Here is a 23,089-nt window from a genome sequence, read left to right as displayed (position 1 = left end):
AGAGCACTAAAGGCACATCAGTGAAGATTCACAAATCACAGACGTAATCCCTACTGCTGCTGGCTGACGCACGGGTGTGGCACCATTACATAGCACGTAATCAACTCCCTCCTGCCTTATAAAGAAGAGGGCTAAGGAAATAGCACGCTGTCTGTGTCTGTTATAATCTATAATAACAAGCTATAAGAATCACGGTTATCACAGTGATCTGCTGTGCTGCCCTGTCATTTTTTCTACTTCTTGCGTCCTGTCTTGCCTCAGGATTTAGCTTCTTCACTCCTTCACTGTAAATGCACATGCTGCGCCATTTACAAAACCTTACTTCTTACTGAGGTTTCAGTTAGAATTCACTTAGACTTGATCGGTCCTGTATTTTGCAGGAGGATGATGTGAGGAAGCTCTGTCTGGGGCTGTCCCTGTTTCCAAGATGTTGGTCTGGAGCTCTAGGTGTGCTTTGAGCTAGGCAGGGACCGTGCGAGCACACCCAAGGCGATGTACAGCTCAGCTGAGATGAGCGGGAGCTTGCCTGCAAAGTGCTGTGCAAACATGAGTTCCTGTCACTAGGGTGCCTGCTCCTGCCATCCTGGCCCACCCAACTTTTCCACTGTCCGTGGCTGTGCATTTGGAGTGCTCAGTGGATATAAGCTTGAGACCACAGTACCCAAAAAACCTCCAAGAGCCTTTATATGCTCAGATTGAGTAAGCAATGCTGTTCCTTGGGATCTAGCAAGAAAACTGGCAAGTGAAACAAGGATACTCACTGCTGATGTAAAGAATTACTACCCTTAGCTCACGTACCTTCACACCTTCACTTTGTAAGGCAATAATTACGTTAAGCACAATGTGAATATTAGGTCATTAAGAGACAGTTTCTTAGATACCAGCTATTTGGGCTCAGGATTTATAACGGAGGGTGGCATTTTGAGAAAAGAGAGACCCGTCTGGGATTTATGATATTTGAATTAGTACTGTCATGGTACAAAAGAAAGACGTCATTGATAAACACCATCCTGGAGACATCTCTGCTATTACAAATAGAGGATCTGGGATTTGCGTGGAGCAGCTGCTGCTGCTATTTAAGAAAGCAGGGTGCTGCTGTAGGTCATGAACCACTTGGGAAAGCAAGGATCTGCACAGTACGGGCTTCTGGCCCCTCCAGAGAATAGCTGCTCCTGTTGCTACGTTGTCAGCGTTCTCTTTCGCTCTTTAACCATCATGTAAGTGTTTATTTGGCTCTGTCTATGCCTTTCTGAAGGGGGAATTAGGACCTTCCTCAGATCTTGCTACTAAGTTGCCGGAAACACATTACCAGGAGTCGTTACCGTCCCCAGGGGATTCTGGCAGGCAGCTTCGTGTGCCGTCTCCCCTTTGAAAGACCGTGTTTAAGCAAGCCGGTTTGTTTCTGCTCCTTTGCAATCCGGACGATTCCATTTCTTCAGCACCCCCCAAATCTTATGTGCATTCTCATTTAACACATCTTTGATCGCCGTTCAAAATTTTAATGCACTTGCTAAATAAGTCAGCATGAACTGCAGCCATTGATACATATCTCTGTGGCAGCAATCTAATTACAGCCCATGGCTCAGTTCTTTGGTTTAGATATTTTTGCCAGAGCAAAGCTCGATATGGCACAGTTTCACTTCTTTTTCACAGTATCTCTAACTTAACCCTTAACTTAGGCTATCATTATTTCTTTTATGCAACTTCATTCATCAGTCCATTGCTATCGAACGCTCTAAAGAATTCGCACGTGGTAATCTGTTATTTGATTCTCCGGTTTGAGACAAAAGCTGTGAAAATAAGAATTTAACCTATGACTGCCAAATCAGTGGGAGTTGCCTGAGACCGAACTGACTCACCACTTGAGGGTTTGGTGTTTCTAGCACCGCTGCTGCTCACCACTGAGTTACAGTTATTCCTACAGACTCTTGCACACGGCGTAGATGTTCAGCTGAACAACTCGTTCAGCGGCTGTGGGGCCAATGAACTGCCAGGACAATGTCAGAACAGGTAAGGCTATCACTACGCTACTCTCTAGCTTTACTTTGTCTCAGTCAAATATAGGGCATCATTTAACACAGAAGCTTCCGTGAATCACTTGGTCTTTTCCCAAAACGTAAACCAAATGGCATAAATCAAATAGCATTGTGTGCAAGCTCACACCAGCTCACAAACACACAGACAAAAATAAATCTACTTTATTATAATAATAATACTAATACTTTATTATAGACTTCCGTCATAAATCACTGCTGCAACAGCATTCTCAGAATTCAGGATAAAGAATTAAATTACAGGGAAACCCACTGTTTTGCATGGGAGAGGTCGTTGAACCAGGAAGCTTAAGCATGAAGAATAGGAGGATGAACCGTCCATCCCAAATCTGCTATAGTTGCTGCAGGGTTATAAATAGATATAAACTAGTGTCTAGTTAACCTCTAATGAACCTTCAATTCTGTTTGACCCCATGAAATACATCGATCTGCTTCAATCTGAAGCACAGTATTTCATTCTTCTTTCCCCCAAAGGCAAGACCGAGAAATTAAAATCTCTCTGAACACCTAACTATTTTTATGCATCTGCTTTCCTAGAAGTCGTTGCCTGAAAATCCCTTACCTACTGCTACACACACACCTCACCCAGAACTGGGAAGGCATACTCCTTGCAGGAACACAGTGGTCATTTAAATTTTCCTTTTCACCTCCTATTCCATATCTCTTCTTCTGTGAGTGACAAGACCCACTTTCACTCTCACCCCTATTTTTATTCTCCTCATCAACTGTTCATTATAGATTTCGCTTCATCTGCTGGAAACTGTTACTTGCTGTGGAAGCCACACCCCGTAGACTGAATGTCTGACACTTGTAGCGCTGACCAGTTAGTACTATAAAATTGCAAATTACTTCACCTCTCTACCGGTACAGAATATTTCTCTCTTCCACCTCTCACGCGCCTATGCAACACGTGACAACGCAACCACAAAATGCAGAGAGAGAGACTCTATCCCTCCATGCCGGTATGTTTCAAAAATACAGAATGTGATTTGCTAAGCAGCAAAATGCCGCAGGCGACTCAGCCCTGAGGGTCTAAAATGAAAACACTGTTTGAGAGCACCCATATTTTCTGAAGGGCTGCGTGTAACAATCTGTGTGTACTCAAAATACCCACCTAAGCTGAAGGGACTTCAATGGCAAAATAACTCAGGGTAAGTTTCTGAAACTAAATGGACACTTCAGAGAAACTGAGCCTCCCTCTGAAGTATCTAATAGCGCTCTTTTTTCTTGAAGGCCCATAAAGAGTGACAAAGGCTCCGTGCCCTCGAGGATCCCACCGCTCCCAGGATGAATTTCAGCATATTCAACACCTGGCAGCCGAAACGCCAAGCGAGGCCAGCACAGCTTCTCAGGAGGCACCCTGCCTAATTATCAACCTCCACCACTTTGTAGGCACAGTCTGTATTCAGGTTCAGCGGCAGCCCCACCCTGACTGATAAAATACAATTCTACCAAACGTATATTATGTCTGAGTACTTTTGTTCCCAGCAAGAATCAATGGATATTGTCACCACTGCATACTTCTTCAGATCAAGTCCTGCTTTACTGGAGAAGATTGGGTTTTATCCTTAAATTTAGATAAAACCAAGAGGAATCACAATAAACTTTAAATGATAGCAGTCTAGCTTTCTTTTTTACTCATCTATAAACCCTTTGCTCTTCAGTTTTGCTGGAGCTGGTCACAGGACAGTACACTACCCAGCCTAAAGCTGACGCACCCTTTGCTGCTTTGTTGAGACTACTCCTTCTACCTCAGTGCGCTGAAATGAAAACATGGCAACATTTGATTTTAGGGAAGTTACCGAAAACTGTTGTTAGTCTTTAGAGTATATATTCAGGGTAACATTCACCTGCAAACCGTTTTCTACTTTGTTTGGAAGTGAACCATATGAATGAGCAGTTTACGCACAATTAAATATGAAATACGTTTATAGGTGTAATTTCATGTAGATAACACGCAGCTTGTTCATTATTTCTGTTTAAAAGGGCTGCCTCTAATTTTGGAATCTGTGTTTTGCATTAAATAAGTATAAAAGTAAATAATGTCAGAATACTACCAGGAAATATGTTATGAGGAAGAAAAAGAGGAAAAAGAGAACAAATGAGGAGAGCGGTCTATTCGACATCTTATAATTTTATCAGTGCCTGTTCTCCAGTTCATCAAAGTAAAATACAGAACAGCCAACATAATAAAGTCCTTTAGCAGCCCCTAGTATTAAACACAGAAAGGAGGAATGCATGGATGCATTAACAGCACCTGAAACTGATAGCTGCATTGGCTCAAATAAAGTAATAACAGTATTTCTTTCTAATAAAGGAGGCAAGTGCACTTTCTATTCTGCCAACCGATTGTTGCAGAATGTAATGTAATTTAAAGGCTTGTGGTGCTACAGTGGCACCACTGAAGCCACGGGGACTCTCTGCCATTGAGCCCAACAAGCTGAAGGTTTTTGCAGCTGTTGCTACCATTTAGCCAAACTTCTACTGTTGGCAACAGGAGTGTTGCCTGAATAAGGACTCCAGGATGAATTTTATTTCATCATGAGTAAAAAGGAACTGGATCCACTCTGTATTTCTACCTTTGCACAAGCCAGGAATTATGTATATATGTTACAGGCCCTTCACTTCATTTTAAAATGTCATTTTTCCATGGAGAAGTTGCTGGTTTTATTCATTGCTGTCACTGGCACAGGTCCGCAGCTTAGTAACGTTCCCTTCTTAAGCCTTATTATAGGGATGGGAGAGGGTCATTTCTGAGGAAAACCTCACCCTAAAAGGTCACACATTGAATTTATCTTGAAAATTTTCTCCCTCAGAATATTTGGCAGAGAATTTCTCAAGTTGTTTCTCGGTTGTTCAGAACTACTGTACTTGGAAAGTCAAGATATAAACTTTTGGATTATAGGAGTCTGCATAAATGTACATAAACAACTACAGCTCCATTCTATAGTATGTAAAAACAAGCAAACACAGCATGAGAGGTGCACTCTGCATTGTGCAAACTTCGGTTAAAAAGAAGTGCTTTTTGAGTGCCCTGGATTACCCCTACAAGAGCACAGGCTGGCTGTTTATTAGCTGAGCTCCCACCCTAGAGTAACCAATTGTTGCATTAATCCATTCAAGCACCTGCTTGAATTCAATAACCACAAAGCTTTAAGGACAAAGAATGCTACTCACAGTGAGTTGGTAAGGTTTTTCCTTCTCCTCTGTCTCTCTCACCGTCTTTCTTTGCTCCTCTGTGACAGCTATAAAGCGCAGAGGATGCAGCTGCCAGCATATATAGGCAGAGGATCCGCGTCCCTCAGCCTATCACAGCCGAGCGCTCTGCACTGAACGTGCAGCAGCAGCATCTCCCCCTCCTCCCACGCCTCCTCCAAAATACACTTGGCAAAAGAAGCTACCCGAAAGGCAGACTGACCGGACTGAGAAACGGCCATTGCCCGCGTTACCTGTGAAGGGGTGGTGTGCGTTTCCCTCCATGAACTCCATTAGCAAGTGTGACAGTGAGGGTCTGATCGCACGCCCCGGCTCTGTGTTACACACCCCGGGACATTTCTGCTGTGGCTCTTGCTGCAAAAGCAAGTGCTTTGAACCCTTCTGTGAAACATGATTTTCATGAAAGAAGCACAGATACGGCTGAAATACCTCTCAGGTGACTGCAAGCTCTGAGGAGGTGCACACGTGGGATTAACATCCCCAGATGTGCTGCTTTAACTTCTTCCCATTTCTCTCTTTCATCATACGTATGCTTAAAAGCAATAGCAAATGCTCAAGATTCGTTTCCCTATTCTAAAATAAAAGTTTAATGGGGAGTTCTCTTTCCTAGATGAATCCAGGTAACCACCTGCCATTTTTACTGTGTTCAAGTTTGTTTTAAAAACTACTATCAGCATTTGATAGTCCCGAAGAGCTTATAGCCAGGTAGTGTGGCGGCAGACCTGGGACAGGCACTGCTCCCAGACCGGTCTCTGCTGCGCTGCAGTATTACAGCCAACCTTTTTGTGATGGAGGAAAAAGTTCTGGCTGTCATATGTTTTAAAACTCTCATGGCTGTGTTTGCTGTTACAATGATATAAGACAATTACAACTCTGCTATAATTCTGAAAGAGACTATTCAAAGCAAAAATGGGACCTAAAATGCACAGAGAGGCTGGCAGGTTTCATTGTGCTTGTTGTGCCAGATGTTACTCTCTGATCTGACTTGCATTTTCCGTTCTTGGCTTGTGTCTGCTGTAATGAGCAGTCTATGATCTTGAAAGCATCAAGAAATTGCACGGTCAGGTGCAGCTGGCTCTCAGTTGTTTTCTACCACAGATCAACTTGGGGGTGTGAAGGCTTACGGCCTGGACAAATTGGGACCCCATAAGAAAAGAAGAGCTTTGGAGATCCCTCCCATTTTTTTCTTTCTCCCTGAATTCAGCTGAAAAGGCTGAAAATTAAATATATGTTGTAAGGGTATAAGAGGTACAGAAACTGAAGATGTCTCCATCAAACATAAAGATAACTCACACCTCACTTCAATGTTTCATCCAAATTGCTTGCAAAAGGTAAATAACTTTCAGAGAAAACTGAAACTAAAATGAGGTTCAGAGTATTAAAATGCTGGTTTAATCAATCAGAGTGTGGATATACCAACCTAAAGTCATCTGATGTGTTTTTACCTTTCTGCTGTACCTGTTAACTTAAGACAAAAGTTGCTGTGACCAGGCAATATTTGCATTTTCTGTTAAAATCATATTTATTTTATTTCTCAGGAGGAAGAAGGAAATAACGGGTGAGAGATACAATGGGCAAGAGGGAAAAAAGGAACTGCATGCCCTTCGAGAAAGCATACCCCATGTCTCTCTATAATCCTAACAGTTCTTGTGGCTCCTACTACTTCTCATAAGCCTCCTCATCAACTGCTGGCAACAGACAAATCTGTGCTTAACAGAATGTTTCTGGGGTCAACAACAGCAAGATCATTAAGTTTTCTGTAACAGGTGCTGGCTAAGTCAGACCTGCTGACGGGATTGAGAGCAGCCCTGCAGAGAAGGACTGGGGGTACTGGTGGATGAGAAGCTGGGCATGAGCCAACAATGTGCACTTGCAGCCCAGAAAGTACCCTGGGCTGCATCAAAAGCAGCGTGGCCAGCAGGTCAAGGGAGGTGATTCTGGCCCTCTACTCCGCTCTGGTGGGACCTCACCTGGAGTGCTGCGTCCAGCTCTGGGGTCTGCAGCACAAGAAAGGCATGGACCCGTTGGAGCGGGACCAGAGGAGGGCCACAAAAATGTTCCAAGAGCTGGAGCACCTCTTCTATGAGGACAGGCTAAGAGCATTGGGGTTGTCCATCCTGGAGAAGGCTGCAAGGAGGCCTTATTGTGCCCTTTCAGTACTTAAAGGGGGACTATAGGAAGGATGGGGGCAACCTCTTTAGCAAGGCCTGTTGTGACAGGACAAGGGGTAATGGTTTTAAACTAGAGGAGGGTAGATTTAGGCTGGATATAAGGAAGAAAATTTTTTACAATGAGGGGGGTGAAATGCTGGAACAGGTTGCCCAGAGAGGTTGTGGAGGCCCCATCCCTCGAGACATTCAAGGTCAGGCTGGACCGGGCTCTGAGCAACCTGATCTAGCTGAAGATGGCCCTGCTCACTGCAGGGGGGTTGGACGAGATGACCTCTAAAGGTCCCTTCCAACCCACACCATTCTATGCTTCTATGCTTCTGCTGTGGCCCTGCAGATTTGTTCCAGAGCTTTCAGCGTGCTGAACAACTTCTCTTAGTGCTGAAACGCAACAAATAGAGATCAACCCTTTCCTGCCAAACAGTTTCAAAAGTCAGGATACCCGTGTGTGAGAAACAACAGATGCGCTTACACGGTTTCAAGTCCAGGCCTTGCTGGTGAGCAACCAACAGATCATATTATTCACAGCTAACACGAGACAGGCTTCAACATGTTTTTGCACATGCAGGTACGTCACCCTAATGATGGTACATAACGGTGCTGTGCCCACACAGCAATGGCACCAATTTATTGCCATTGCTGAACTCTTTGATTTGCAAACAAGGTGGGAGGGTTAACGTGTTTGAACAGGAGGCTCCAGCGTGGCACCGGGAACGACACAGGCAATGTGTTATCAGTCACTTGGCAGTGCCATTGCCAGTGTCCGTGCTCGGACATGGACCAGAGCACAGGGAGTTAAACAGTTCGCACCCACTTTCCAATAGTCTTTACCTCTTCCATCATTATGTAGTGCACATTAGGGATGAAAAGGCAGTTTTCCCAAGCCTTCAGTCCAGCTATGATTAGACGGCTTTACTCCCAACTTTACGCTTCCCTCACCTGAATGGCATAATGCACATCTCATGTTAACCTCCCAGTGTGGCGAGAGCTAGTAAATTGGGTCGGGATGTTTTTGTGCTGTAGATCACTGAGCCCAACATTATTTGAACCAACCTGTTCTGAGCTATAACGTGAAGGGCTTTCAGCGGACTCCGATATCATCAATATCTTAGATATTGAGAAAATGACATGAAACAAGGAATTAGGAATCATAGTAACACAATGTTTGTGCCTGTTTTCGTCATTTGGTGTGAAAGGAAGGGTCACTGTTGCCAAAGCATAAGAAAAACCACTGGTGCGCTGCTTAGTGTTTGGTTTAGTCCTTATCCGTAGTCTGAGGATGCAATTTGGAGGCTGCAGGCCTTTTTTCCTGCTTCCCTTGCTGTTGCTGCCTCAGAAGAAAAACCCAGTAGTAGAACCCTCTCTTTGTCTGTCTTTTTTTCTCCCAACATAGTCTTCCATGAATGTAATAGCACCAGTAATGGAAAAGAAAATTATCTACAGAGAGGAAAAGGAAAGAGAAAAACTCCAAGAATCACTCAGATGTGCTGGAATGAAAAGTCCTTATAAATTCCACAAACAGGGCCCAAATCTGCATGAGCCATAAAGATGAGACAAGACAGAAGAGGATATTTTATCACAAATGTGCAACTAACAATTTTCTGGATAAAACAGAGGGCACATCTCCTTTGTAAGAGAGTAAGAGTTAAATAAAGCCTTCAGACACAAGTAGCTGGATTGCTTGCATCGTACAAGGATAAAATCCAAGTCTCCTGCAGAACACAAGTAGCCTTTGCAACAGATTAGCCAGGAGATTAATCTCAGACAGAGCTGACAAACTGGGAAAGTCTCTGTCTTGTCTTTCATGAGTATTTTAGGTGTGACTTCCCTGCTCAGTTCCGTACTGCTGTCTGTGTGCACCTGTGAAGGTAAACCACTGAAGGATGAAAAGGAACTGGTAGCAAAGCGAACCCTGACACAGGCTCAAACACACAGCTTCAGAGGAGCTAACGTACCACTTGCTGGCTGGAGGCAGCCTAAGCACTTCTTTCTTATGGCAGCAAGCCCACAGAAAGGAGAGAGGTTGCCATGAACTGGAAAAGTGTCAATAGGAAAACTGACAGGCTGTGAAGTCACAGAGACAGTGAGAGCAGGTTGCAACCGCAGTCGGCAGGCTCTTCGCATACAGAGATAGGAATAGCTTCTGCTGTGAGCTGAGAAGATGTGCTTACCCAGGGGTGTAGGCACTGCTGGGGCACTCATCCAGCTCACAGAAAGAATTTCTCAAGCATTGTCCACTGTGCCCCTCGCGGAAGCTGTGGCTCAGCGATTAAATGCTGTCAGGGCTTAAATGTGCTATTAAGACCTCTTGTCAGAAAAGCAAATGATAGCAGTTAGCTTATGAACGGAATAGTCCACTGTGCGGGTGAAAGGATGGGCTCAGGTGAGGCATGAGGAACAAGTTGGCCTGAGATACGGAGGGAACATAATGCAGTGCTTATCCTTATGTGATTTGTTTTGATCACTGTTTACAAAGCTATCAAAGATCATACATCGCTTGTTCCAGAAGACATTTTGTCACCGGCTGTGATTAATGCACTGTCATGAGGACCGTGCACTACCATGCGCTGCTTGCAATAAGCTTGGAAGAACATTTGCCACCAATATGGGCCTCGACTCGTTCTTGGTGGGGTGAGAACACCACTGGATCTTCTCATAAAGAGCATGTTGGTGCTCAGTTGTCTGTGATTACAGCAAGTGCTATGGCAAGGGATCATACTGGTGTTTCTTGCCCTTCCTCCTTGGCAGCTCTGTTGCAAAGGTGTCTTTGACTCCCCTTCAGTCCTGTGCTAACATGGGCAACTCTCTAGAAAAGACCAATGCCAGTCTTCTGGAGAATTTATGCTTGATGTAACATACCAGTTACCAAGTACATGGACCTCCTCCACGAAAGAGAAATTACTTTGCACATATCACAGACCCAGCGCCCTGGAGAACTGAGTGGGAACTGAATCTTCCACATCCACAGGCCTCACTGGTCACAGACACGCATTCACAGCTGAAGCCATAAGTAAGGTAGTGTTTGCTGCCTTCTGCTGTGGGCTACTGCCTCCGTCTCGGAGGTGGCAGTGATATATGCGCTCGACTCATCTGCTTGACAGCAATGTCTGACTTTGGCTTAGGAAGATGCATTTACAGTACGATGAGAAGCTTTCCACTGGAGCCATGTGACTGTCATGCCCTGCTCCTGTCTCCTGGTAATATGGGTAGCGTAACCAACGCCATTTCCAAAGGCAAACGGCCCTAATATGGAAGCGTGCTGGTCACGCACTGCCCCCGTCTCTCTTCCCCTTTACAGCACTGTGGTTGTCACCAAGATGTGATAACCCCTGTTACAGAACAGCCAGACCCACTGTCAGCATTGTGACAAGACCATTTGCCCATGGAGCGCTGCTGCCAGGCTGTGGTGACACCCGCTATGGAAGAGGGAAGTGTAGCAGCGCATGAGATATTGCCTGTAAAATCAAGCAGCTGCAAGTCCTGCTGCTGGACAGCAAAAGCCGTGAGCCCCCAGTGGTCTGGGATGCGTCCACCGCTGCTTTCTTCCTCCGAAGACTGAGTGAGTGACTCATGTTATTTTGGGCAAAGTCTGAGCCCAGAGTATGATCGCTGTATCATGCACTGATGCACTCAGTAAGTACTGAGAGTACTTACTCATCTGGAATACAGTTCTTGATTTTGTAAGATTAATAACACTGGCTTCCCTATACCATTCTGTGATTTTTAATGCCTAACTCCTTCTACCTGCTATGAAATTCCGCCCAAATTTCTGTGTCCTCTAAAACAGCTGCTCCTAAAGAGGTATTATGTCAAAAAAAGTTGATCACAAAGCGCACAATGTATTTTTAAGAAATATATATTCAAAAGGATAGGGAATCTGCCCTTGAAAAATGAGAAGAATGTTTCCCAAAGGAACATCTCAAAATAAAGAAAAAGTTGAAGCAACAGAGACTGAGAGTTTTTCTTCTTTCCATAGCCGTCTTCCTTTTTTCCATTGTCTTTTTTCTTCCTTCTTTTATCTTTTTCTGTTTCTCTCTTCCTTTTTTTTTTTTTAAAAAAAATTCCTTTTTCCTTCTTTAAACCTTGGAAGGAGAGGTGAGGAAGTCACAGTAGTAGCAAACAGGTACTTCAGCACTCAATCTAAAAGTCACTTAAGGACTATAGTACGGAGTTAAGTAGTGACTGGGCTGAACAGAACAACATTCATCTCAGTAACAAATTGCTGTAATGGTCAAAAAAGTGTTTTAAAAAGGAAGATTAAATGAGCAAACAATAGGTTTGTAGTTCAGATTCTTGGATAGCGCTAGAAAGGAAATCACCCACAGCCAGGAGCATACTCCTTAGGAGGTACAGTAGAAATATGCATCAATAACCTTGACAAGGAGCAGGTACAGGTAGGCGTAAGAACAACCCAGGGCATGGATTCACACAATTATTCTGTGCCACGGGCATCTGAGATCAGCCTTATAACTAGCTAAGCTGCTGATGCAGCTACAGAGAATCCTTACACTTGCGTACAATCACAAGAATGTATTCTATTTTTTGGGTGTGCCTTATTCTTCATTAGCACAAAGCACATTTGTTAGGCTCTGGGGTTTATTTGGTGAGTTTAAACTTTGCATCGTAACAAACGTTCTTTTCAGTGGCCTGGCACAATAAGGCACCTCTCCCAGCACTTGTGGCAGGCACCAGAACCGTGCTACTTACTCAGGAATCAACACCTGTGTACCTGGTCTCCAGGTATCTAAGGACAATGGCACAGCACAGGCCCATTTAAAAGCTGGCAAGGCAGGCACATGAGGGGACGAGTCGTTCCTGTCCCTGTCAGCAGTGCCAAAAAAAATTCTGGCACGTGCCAGGCAACATAAAACAGGAGAGAGAGCATGAGGCACCTGTCATGTTAGCAGCCAGCAAATAATGAACTTCTGAGAGCCTGGAAAGATCCTGGAGCAGGAGCTTTAGCATATATAAGCATGTGTTTATGTACCCACCTGTAAAGGCTGTCCAGTCGTATGTCGTTATCCTCAACAAACATGACAAGGATGGTATCACTAAATAATTAAAGAAAGTCTAGGACATGATGAAAAGAATCCTTCTAGGGACAGATGCCAACACTAAATATAAATTTCCTTGGAGGAAAAAGAACACTCAAGAAACCAAAGATGATGCTGGAAGAAAAATGATCAAAATGCTAAAAAAAAAAAAACTGAAAGAGAGGAAAAACATGGGAGTACGTGTAACGTGTGCACCCAGTTAGAGCTGGCTGTTCTCTTCTTTCTGCTGGCTCAGGCCACATGGGCAGTGGGGAAACACTCAGGACGGCGCCAGGGCCCTGCTGCTCGCTGCTGACTGCCCAGGGATGCCTGGACTTGCACTCTAGTTGGGGTGTGAAATGTTTTCTGTTTGAGTATGCTCATTCAATATCGATGAAATCGATAGCCCGGCTCAAGTGCGTCTACACCAACGCATGCAGCATGGGCAACAAGCAGGAGGAGCTGGAAGCCATTGTGCAGCGGGACAGCTATGACTTAGTCTCCATCACAGAAACAGGGTGGGATGACCCTCATGACTGGAGAGTTGCAATGGATGGCTACAAGCTCTTCAGAAGGGATAGGCAAGGACGGAGAGGTGGTGGGGTGGCTCTGTGTGTTAGGGAGTGTTGCCATTGTATGGAGCTCAACCAGCAGTGTGCCCAGGTGGCCAAGGCGGCCAACAGCATCCTCGCTTGTATCAGGAAAAGTGTGGCCAGCAGGGTCAGGGAGGTGATAGTGCCCCTGTACTCGGCACTGGTGAGGCCGCCCTGCCCTGTGAATACTGTGTTCAGTTTTGGGCCCCTCAGTACAAGAAGGACATCAAGGTGCTGGAGCGTGTCCAGAGGAGAGCAACAAAGCTGGTGAAGGGTCTGGAGAGCAGGTCTGATAAGGACCGGTTGAGGGAACTGGGATTGTTTAGTCTGGGGAAGAGGAGGCTGAGGGGAGACCTTATCGTTCTCTACAACTACCTGAAAAGAGGTTGTAGCGAGGTGTGGGTTGGTCTCTTCTCCCAGGTAAAAAGTTATAGGATGAGAGGAAATGGCCTCGAGTTGTTTCAGGGGAGGTTTAGACTGAAGATTAGGAAAAATGTCTTTACTGAAAGAGTGGTCATGCATTGGAACAGGATGCCAAGAGAAGTGGTGGTTGTCAAAAAACATGTAAATGTGGCACTTCGGGACATGGTTTAGGAGGCATAAGTTCTCAATGTCTCAGTGTAGTAGTATTTTAAGCTCAACTGTATTGGATAACCTCCAATCCCTAAATTATTCTAATTTAGAATAGTTAGAATAACTTAGTCCCTATGTTATTCTATGTTTGTCTAAGTGATAGGGAGACAACTGCTGCTGTTGTCGCTGTTACTTGTCACAGAGAACAAGTTCTGTGCGTTACTTCTATACCCAAGTGGCTTACAGGCAACGTTAACAAAGACTTTTCATCATACATTTGACAACTCTAAAGAATACTTGCTAATGGAAATGTCCCTGTTAATTTCATCAGTAATTAGAAGAAGTCTTTTCAGATGTTTGCAAAGCTTTAGGATTTAGATTTTTTTAATGTAATCAGCATCAAAAATAATCTACTTACTGGCACGATTTGAAAATGCTTTATTTTCTGATGATGGCACAGTTTAAGTACAGATGCCTTTGGATTGCTTTGGCTGTCCCGGAGAAGAAATAGTCTAGGAGAGAACATTGTTCAGTACACACTGAATGCCACAATCCATTTTTTTCATAAGTAATCACACCTACTAAGTCACTTTATGCTATTGCCTAACTCATCTTCAGTTGCATTAACAGGTGGTTCCGTAACGGGCAATTTGCTTGCAGTTTTTATACCATGGCTATGGAACACAACTAGATGAAGAAAGAAGTAGTGAAAGATACATGACGGGAGTTCTTCCCCTATGGATGGAGGTGTGAGGCTTTTCTTGAGGGCCTCCCTACCTGAGCTTGCCATTACTGATAAATACTCACCTGAAGAAAATGCTCTCATTTAACTCCAAAGCAAATCTGGATTTCTGTAGATGGAAAAGAAATACATGAGAATCTATTCCCACTCTCCAGTATCTTGCATCAGTTTACAGAAACCCAGTGTTAGTAAAATTATGTTGACGGCAAATGGCTGCAACTGCACAGAAACAGCTCAATACTTTCTTAAAATGACTTACCAGTTAACTAGCACACTCGTTATCAAGATGGGGAAAACACACACTGATTTTTTTCCCCTGAAACAGTCACAGTATTTTTCCCTCAGCATCACTGGAAAAGAATGTACTCAGTATCCTCTTGAGAAACAACTGCTCTTATTGTTTCATCCAAAGGCTGTGCAAATCTGTGTAGTCTTCGGACCTGTACACTGGGTATCAAGCACAAAAGCCTGTTAATAACTAAAACTCCATCCCAGGTGCTGGAATACAGGATGGCGTCACAAGCACTTACTGGAAGATGGAACCATTCCTTGATGGCTGTTCGAATTGCCAAGTCAAGGTTTTCTAGGTACGTAGCTTTCACATTGGCTTGGTCTGCCAAGTAGATCAATTGCAGGACGACGTAACCTTCCAAGATGTCAATCTTCTGAAATGGCTTTAATGTAGCCTTCCCAACCTGTTGTAACCATCCCTTAGCTTTCTCCAGTAGTTCTGTTTTGATATTCCTGTGCATGGGTCAATACATAAGTCCAGGTACTTTTCAGAACTACCACATTCAATCGTAATGAGGGGGCTGCCATTAATAGTCATGGATGCTATACAAATCTTTCATCAGCTGTATATAAAATGTTTGGCACTTCTCCCCTTGCATATTGAGGCTAGTTAGATTGCAGAAGACCTCCAATATTCCAATGTTTTTCTGCATTCCCTCCCATGATCTGCTTAACAGTACCAAGTTGTCTGCGAAATCCATAGTTGTTATACTCTTTGAACAGTTAGAAACCTCTTCCTTCCTCTCCCAACATGAACAGCAGGGAGTCGGCAGGTAAGTTAAATAATACTGGGGACATTGGATCACTCTGCTTTACACCTATTAGAATCCCAGTGGGTCCCCACTGTTCATTCTTCAGGACAATACAAGTACTGATGTTATGATACAAGTTTGTAATCAGGGCCATAATGTGATTGTCCATGCCCTTCTGTTTAAGAGCTGAAATGATACAAGAATGGCTCACAGCATCAAAGGCTTTTGCTAAATCAGTGAAGGCTACCCCCAGGGGCTGGTGTTCCTTTTTGCATTACGAATCAAAAGCTGTAATAATTTCAGATTTTCAGCACATCCTGATGACTTTATAGATCCCCTTTGTCAGGGATTACTGGGACATGCCTTAGTCAACCTTGCGGTTAAGATCTTTGAGAACAACCTTAAAATGGTTGATCTTTTATTAATTGGCCACCAATTATTTATTGATGTCATTCTGGCACTCTGGTAAGCAGATTTTGATATTAACACAGTCGACATTCTCTCACTATGCCTACTATAGTTCCAGATACCAACTGTGCATTGAAAATTTCCATTAATTGAGCATAGTGAGGAGCGACCTTAATGAAATCTCTCAAACAAAGCCTATCCAGTCCTGGTACTGCATTCTTACTCATCTCCTTGACATTTTTAGAGATATCTTTCACCATGATCACGGCTTTGAATGCTGAGTTGTCCATGTGGCCAAGTGTCCTGAAAGTACCTAGGCCCTTGAATGTTCCTGGAGATTCCCATCCTGACTTGAACATCTTGTGTACCTCATCCTACACTTTTCTGAAAAGGAATTTTCACTTGTTTCAAAAAACAGGGAAAGAAAAAAACAGCCTAAGAGTTTAATTTCGAAATGTTTTGGCTTCAGAAGACTGTCCAAAGTTATCCTTCAATGGCAAAGAAAACATGTCTCTTTTTTCCCCCCTTCCAAAAGATTCGCAGGCACAAAAATAGATGGCTTTTCTTTCTAGGCCGTAGGGGAGGGAGAGGATTCAAAGGCGGAGAATAAAATCTGTATTGCTCAAGTTGCCCACTTGCCCTGTTACTACACTCCAGTCGTTTCAGGGCCAGTTGGGATCCAAATATAGGATCTTCACTTCTAGATAGCTAACAGTCAGCTCTTGGCCCGACGTAGTTGAAGAGATTTACGTCTTAGTTTTGCCAGACCTAAGCTGGCTTCTGCAGAGACGGCCAGATGTCTCTGTACCGTACATCGCAAAGTGCCTGGCATATCCAAGATTTTTCAGTCATGTGGATCATGTAAGCCTAAGATAATGGAGAGCCAACCATGGAAACTGTACTCAAGCGAAAAGTGAACTTTACGTTGACTTGCTACACAACGCTGCACTGACACTCCTTAGCGTAAAATTTTCCATTTTTAAAATGCAAAAGCAAACGGATCTTTCCCAACATCCTACATGAATGAGGTAAAGTTCATTACTTACTACTGGAGTGGAGAAGTGTGGAAGCATGGCTTTTCTCTGCTGGGGAATTCTGTAATTCTGATACAGTAGCATTCCGTACTGCCAACAGAAACACAAGGCATTAGTACTCAAAGATATACCCTAGGGAAAAAAATACTGCAGTGGCTCCACTCACACTGGAGCAAGGTGCCACCAGTGTGTTATTTTCATGATCAGAAGCTGTCCCAAAGCAATGTACATTAAGTAATAGTGATTGGCAGGTGACAACCAGGCAGTAAATGTCACGACAAGTTTTATTTGAAAGACAGCACTTTTACAAGCCTGAGCAAAATACACAGGTAATTTCTGCCACTCTCAGCTATCACCACGTTTGCCTTGCAGAATACAAGCTTTCGCCTGAGGTCAGAACACACATATTCACCCCCCCCACACATCTTTTTACCGTCTCGTAATATGAACTTCAAGAAAATTCTGCATAAGAAGTTCTGTACAAGATAATATAGAGATGGGTTTTCATAACAATATAAAATATGAACCTTTTCATTCACTAGCTCTTTCAATAAATATCTACAGGAAATAACACGTTTGGTTCGTTTCTCATCCCTGCAAAAATAAGGTGATTGAATTCCACTCGTGCTCCCAGTTGAACATGATAAATTTTCAATTTTCACAGCACTAGTAGCTAGGAGGGTAGGAAAACACCTACTCAGTGCCCGCCCTAGAGGCACAGTGCTGAAGTATAGCAACACTGCTTACCGAATGTTCTAACTGAAATGCTATACATAATTTTGTCAATGGGGTAATAAATGACTATGGAAAGCTAAATCAGTAAGTCGATAAAAAGGGGGGTCACAGCCACAGCTGTGGGGCGCAGCCTTAATTTTCCCTGACTATACACCTTCAATCATCTTTCAGTATTCCTTAAAAATAACCCCCTTTTTTCTCCCCGCGTGTTAACTGCCTATGGGTGAACATTACATGCCAGTGTAGAGAAATTACTGCCATATGGTACCGCTGCTGCCACAGGTCGCGCTGCAAAGAAAGATTCCTCTGAACCCTCACAGCAAGATGCATGTCTACATGTCTGGTAAGGACAGCTAATGCTGTACACTGCAAAGGTTTTTCCGTGCCATTCAGGAGCATCAGTGCCTCGACCAGTGTAACTAATTTCTTCAGAACAAGTGGTATCTTCAAGGCATGATTCACTACAGTTATCTGATCCTCTGTTTGAGCACTTTCCCCACAACGCAAAATTCTGCGTAAAGAGGGAAAGTAAAGGACAGCTGAGAAGCAGCACTGGAATTGCCTGGGGACTAAAACTCTTACCATAATTGTTAGTGTGTATTAAACACGAGTCCAGTCAAGTCAAGTCAAGTATCTGGAGGGCACGTTATGGCAGCCAGCAGAGGCATCAGCTCCACAGAAATCAAATAGGCATCTTGTAACTCGGACTGCTTCTTGCATCCTGGCCCCTCCTAAGCTAGGGCACCTGCTTTTGAAACAACTTACAGCAGGAACTTCTGTACTGCAACACAGAATCTCCTACAGGCAACAAATGAGATAGTATTTGGGGAGCATTCCAAGAGATGGGCTCGGCTTTGGAAGGTGACCACTTACTGTGGATGGAGAACAGGCACTGGGTCTTCATACCCGCAGGCCTAGGACTCTGATTTGCTTTCCCTACGCTTGCAGGGTTTTGCAAGATGGACAGTCTGCATGGGGAGAGGAGCAGGTAATGCAGCAAGTATTTGCCATGTTCTCTGCTTCGAAGAGCAAAAAATAGTCAGCTTTCTCCTCACTTCCTTCTGTGCCGATTTTGTTTCAAAACCACTGTGAAGCCTCCTAGCATATTATCAAGAAATCACCTTGTTTGCTCCCAGATATGAATAACTTTCAGCCAGAGACAGGCTTGCTTATTTTTGTTCCTTTTTAAAAATAGAACCTTCAGAAAACTGCAAAAAAATGGCAAAGGCTCTAGACAGCACTCTGTTCTAGTTAAGATAACCACTTGCCATTATCAAAACATTTTCTTTAGCTTCATGATAACTTGCAAATACCTTGTGAGGCAGTTTTCTGGCTCATCCACATATCATAAATTTGGCTCCAGAACTGAAAATACACTTGATTCATATGTGAAAGTGACTGAGTTCAGTTCTGTGCCTAAAAGCTTGGGAGAGACAGGTCTACCTGGCATTTTGATCAGCTGTAGCGACTGCAGGAAGTTTACCTTCAACAAATTACAGACATCATTGAAATGATGAAAAATGCTGGTGCATTTTTTAAAAGGAAAGGTGTATTTAATAGAAATGCTTTAAGGAAGATTGCCTTTTATGGATGAGCAACAAACGAAAGACAAAGAACCCATCCTCTTTCCCTCACTGTCTCATGCTGTTAATGCCTGTGAATTATGCTTCTCCAGAACTGTACCTAACTGAGCTATATATATAATATACATGTAAATATTGTAAATGTATAAATATTAAATAAATAATATATAAATATTATAACTAATATAAAAATATTATGAGCCAAAGAAAAAGAAACCTATGATGGCTTTAGTTAGCAGGCTACTTTGCAACAGAAAACAGAAGGCTCACTGGAAACTTTGCACAAATACCAACGTGCAAAATAGAAACTTCAGATAAGCTGTGGAAAGAGGGTGGGATTTCCAGAAAATAGGGAAGGACTTGTTACACCCTCCTTGTCAAATTTTGCAGGATCACCACAGCTTCTCTGGAGAAACAGTCGATGCGGAGGGGGAAAGCTAAGAGCTTTCCTTTTGGTTCTGCTTCTCCTAAATAAACTGCTTGCCTAATTTCCTTTGCAATTAGAGAAATATTCAACTCAGAAACCCATCCTTTCCACATCTTACTCTGCTGCGTACATTTGCCACTGAGCCTCTGGCCACTTCCATAATTCTAAGTCATGAATATGATAATTATACCCCTACCTTCCTTTGGCTCAACCCCTAGGCTGCACTGATTGTAAGCGAGGTCAAGTCGCCGGGGCAGTGAGAGAGGGAGGTCGCTGCCATCCAGCAGCTCTGAGCAGAGCCTCTCCAAAAGGCGCGCAGGGACAGAGGGACAAGTCCCTGCGCTGTTTCACGCCACACCAACACGGGAAGTTACACAGCCCGCCTTTCTCAATGTTTTCTGAGGTCATCCTTGGAGCTTTTTCTGAAGAAGAGCAGAATAAATGTTTTGTCCTAGGTGGGCTGGCAGGGTCTTGCTTTCTGAGCTCTCCCATGGCCACTGCCTCCGGACACCACGTCACTCAGAGCCCTTCCCCAGCGTTCAGGCGCCCAGCATCTGCAGCCTGTGCTGTGCCCTGTGAAGCCCACCAGCTCCTCGAGTGTCCGAGCTGCCGCAGGGGCACGGGCTAAGCAGGAGGGAAGCAGGCAGCGCCCCAGCCCTGTCTCTTAGCCATCAGACAGCCACCTCAGGGGCATTCTTCTGCCTTCAGTCTGAACCAGGCACCTCGAGACACCCCATTTGCTCACGAGGGACGTAGGGAGCCCCACAGCACACCTTGGCACGTTTGCTAGCCTGTAGGGAGAAAGGAAATACCCAGAAGAAACAGACGCACAGGAGGTTCGGTGGCAGTGGAAAGGGGGAAGTAAATTTACACAAGACAAAACGATATTTGGGGGCCAGTAAAATACGAAAAATAATTTCCTCAGAAAATGGCACTTTGCTCGTTCTTGGCTTCTTTAAACTAAGCCTGCCTCTGCATCAGGAAAACACTGGGAGGAATGAAGGTAGACGTAAAAAACACTGGCTTTTGCAGTTAGCTTTCTAGAAAGATTAACTGCAGTTATACGAAAACCAAAAGACAGGAATAGTGCAAATGCCAGGGACAAAAAGTGGGCCTGGAAACAGCTCCTGCAAAGATGCATATTTCAGAGATGGGATTCCTATTTTTTTTCAGGTAGCCTCATATTAGTTTCAATTTTAACTATGCATCAGGAAAAAATAAAATAGGGATTTTGGAGAGACTTATGGAAGTCTTGGAAAACCACATGACAAATTCCTGGACCCCACAGCGTACCTTAGCCTGCTTCAGGCACAAAAATTAAGTGCAGGACCCAAGGGTGCACCCCTCTCCATTCACTAGGCAGGACAGCTGCGGTACATGGCATCACCCCAGATGCCAACAGGAGACTTCCCCAGCGGCCACCCCTAGCAAGAACCCAGTAGCAGCATGTTTAGACCCATCAGACAGAACATGCGAGAGATGTTATCGCCGTTTCTTCTCTCTTTCCTCAGACAACTGGACTTTACAGTGAATGCTCCCTTTGAAAATGGGAATTGCGGCAGCATATGGCTTTGCTGCCGCTCTGTGCCGTTGCCTTTCCAGGGATTTGCTGAGCGGCGCTGCCGTCTTGGGGACCGAATCTGTAGTCTGGTCACCTTCTGGTTCAACAAAAGGCATGGCTGAAGCAAGCTGCCTGACTCAAAGAGCGTACGCTTCCTGTTGTTGGCAGAAAGCGAGACTTCGTGCTGTTCCCCCTTGCTTCCTTTAAAAACAGTGCCAGGAATTGGTGTAAATTGCCCACAAAGCAGGGAAGTGAGAAACTGTAGGACTTGGGAAGATAGAGCAGCATCAGCCACCTATACCTAAACAAATACTATATCTATAGCTAAATACTCTTTTCTAGTGTTATCCATAATATCTACTATTCCTACACTAGATACACTACATCTATTATTACTTATATCTAAATACTATAAATATTACCTCTATATCTGAAGGCCATATCTAAATCAAAAGTAGTTTTTTTAATGAAATCAATCAACGATCACGGATGGCAGCAGCGATTTTCACTTGAAATGTGCTCAAGGGGCTGAAGTCTTCAGCAGCTCCAGAGAATTCTTCCTCCAGAGAAATCGGTCGAGTGGCTGCTTCAGCCATGAGAACTGCCTGCAATGCCGACCGCAGGCGGGCATGCCTTACGCCGCCCGGACAACTCCGTCGAACATCACCAGAGGGATCACCTGGAGAGGTAACTGATTGCCCAGCGCACAGGTGTTCTGCCTTTTGGGACTTCTGTCAGGTGGGTCAGGAGAAGGTCCCTGCGCCGCTGGGGTAAGAGTCGTGCCAGATTTCTGACCCTGTTACGACAGCACTAATGATTTTTACTGGCGAGGCGACACGAAGAGAGCAACAAATGCCATTTGCTATCAACCAAAACTCAAATTAATTGAGACGGTTGAATTAACTGGGCTCGGCTCCTGTTACCTACCTGTTACGTATCTACATTTCAATGCGTTTTCAGGACCTTCAGCCTGGGAGACTGCTCATACCTGCTCGTCTCCTCTGCTATTAAAATGCCTAAGAACGAGGAGCAGTTGCAACACAAACGCACTGTACCAGGAGTTTCACCTCTTTTCCCAACCCCAGTGGAATGTTACAGCCCGAGACACAAGGTAAAACTAATCTTTCGAGATCGTCTCTTTGTTAAATAGGGAGTTCGAGAGATGTCAGGCTGGTTTGCACAGCTCCCTCAAAAAACCCCCTCTTCTTACAAATCAAAGTCCACCCAACGAATCAAGAGTAATCCTTGATAGAATGCCAGTAAGGAGTCATTAACACTGGGTGGCTTTAAGTGTCAAAACAAGGAGCCCTAACTGTGACTACCCTCGGGCTTTCCTTAAGAAATGGGGTGGGCTTCTTTGGGAAGAGATCTCCATCTTGTGGCAGGCTGTAAGAAAGATCACGTCAACACTAGAGAGGCGTTCCTTTCCCTTGAAACGGTGGCTGTTGCTAGAAATGGAGTGCAGTTGTTGTGGGTAAGTTTTTCTCCATACCTTTCTCAACCTTATATAGGATAGACCGAGCAAGGCATCTCGTAGTCCTGCTACGTCTCTCCTAAATGCATGTCTAGCAAACGCCTTTGAGCTCATCTGGCTCACGTATCCCATCGCACAATTTTTCGTGCTGGCAGTGCTGTGGGAAAGGCATCCCCAGCCTGCGGATGATGAGAGGCAGCAGTACCATTGCCACCTGCATCTGCAGGCAGATGTGCCCAGGGTATAAGCACTCACCTACAGGCAACGGCTATGGCCCTCTACAGCGCTATAAACAAGGCCATCCTCCTTTTCCACTGCTGCAAGGGCGGTACGACTCCCAAAAGATACACATTTTCATAGGGATTTTGTCGTTCAGGTAAAAGGTAGCCTTCCCTGGTGTGAATTACCTCTGCTCTGGGGTCACCAGGGGAGGGCGTTGTACTGT

The 23,089-nt window shown here is 44.3% G+C and overlaps 1 protein-coding gene across 6 annotated transcripts in view; it reads right to left on the bottom strand.

The window, feature by feature from the left end:
• Window positions 1–5,293, bottom strand: part of LOC142053157 (aromatic-L-amino-acid decarboxylase-like) — a 60,992-nt gene extending 55,699 nt beyond the window's left edge. For all 6 annotated transcript variants that reach the window (XM_075084346.1, XM_075084348.1, XM_075084351.1 and 3 more), the window contains exon 1: window positions 5,232–5,293. The gene's annotated coding sequence lies outside the window, so the exon portion shown is untranslated. The remainder of the gene's footprint in view (window positions 1–5,231) is intronic.
• Between the last annotated feature and the right edge of the window lie 17,796 nt (window positions 5,294–23,089).

The sequence above is a fragment of the Phalacrocorax aristotelis genome, chromosome 2 (assembly GCF_949628215.1).
Source record: "Phalacrocorax aristotelis chromosome 2, bGulAri2.1, whole genome shotgun sequence".
NCBI classification, from domain to species: Eukaryota; Metazoa; Chordata; class Aves; order Suliformes; family Phalacrocoracidae; genus Phalacrocorax; species Phalacrocorax aristotelis.
Note: the sequence above shows the minus strand (reverse complement) of the source record. Positions and strands in the feature narration are given on the sequence as shown.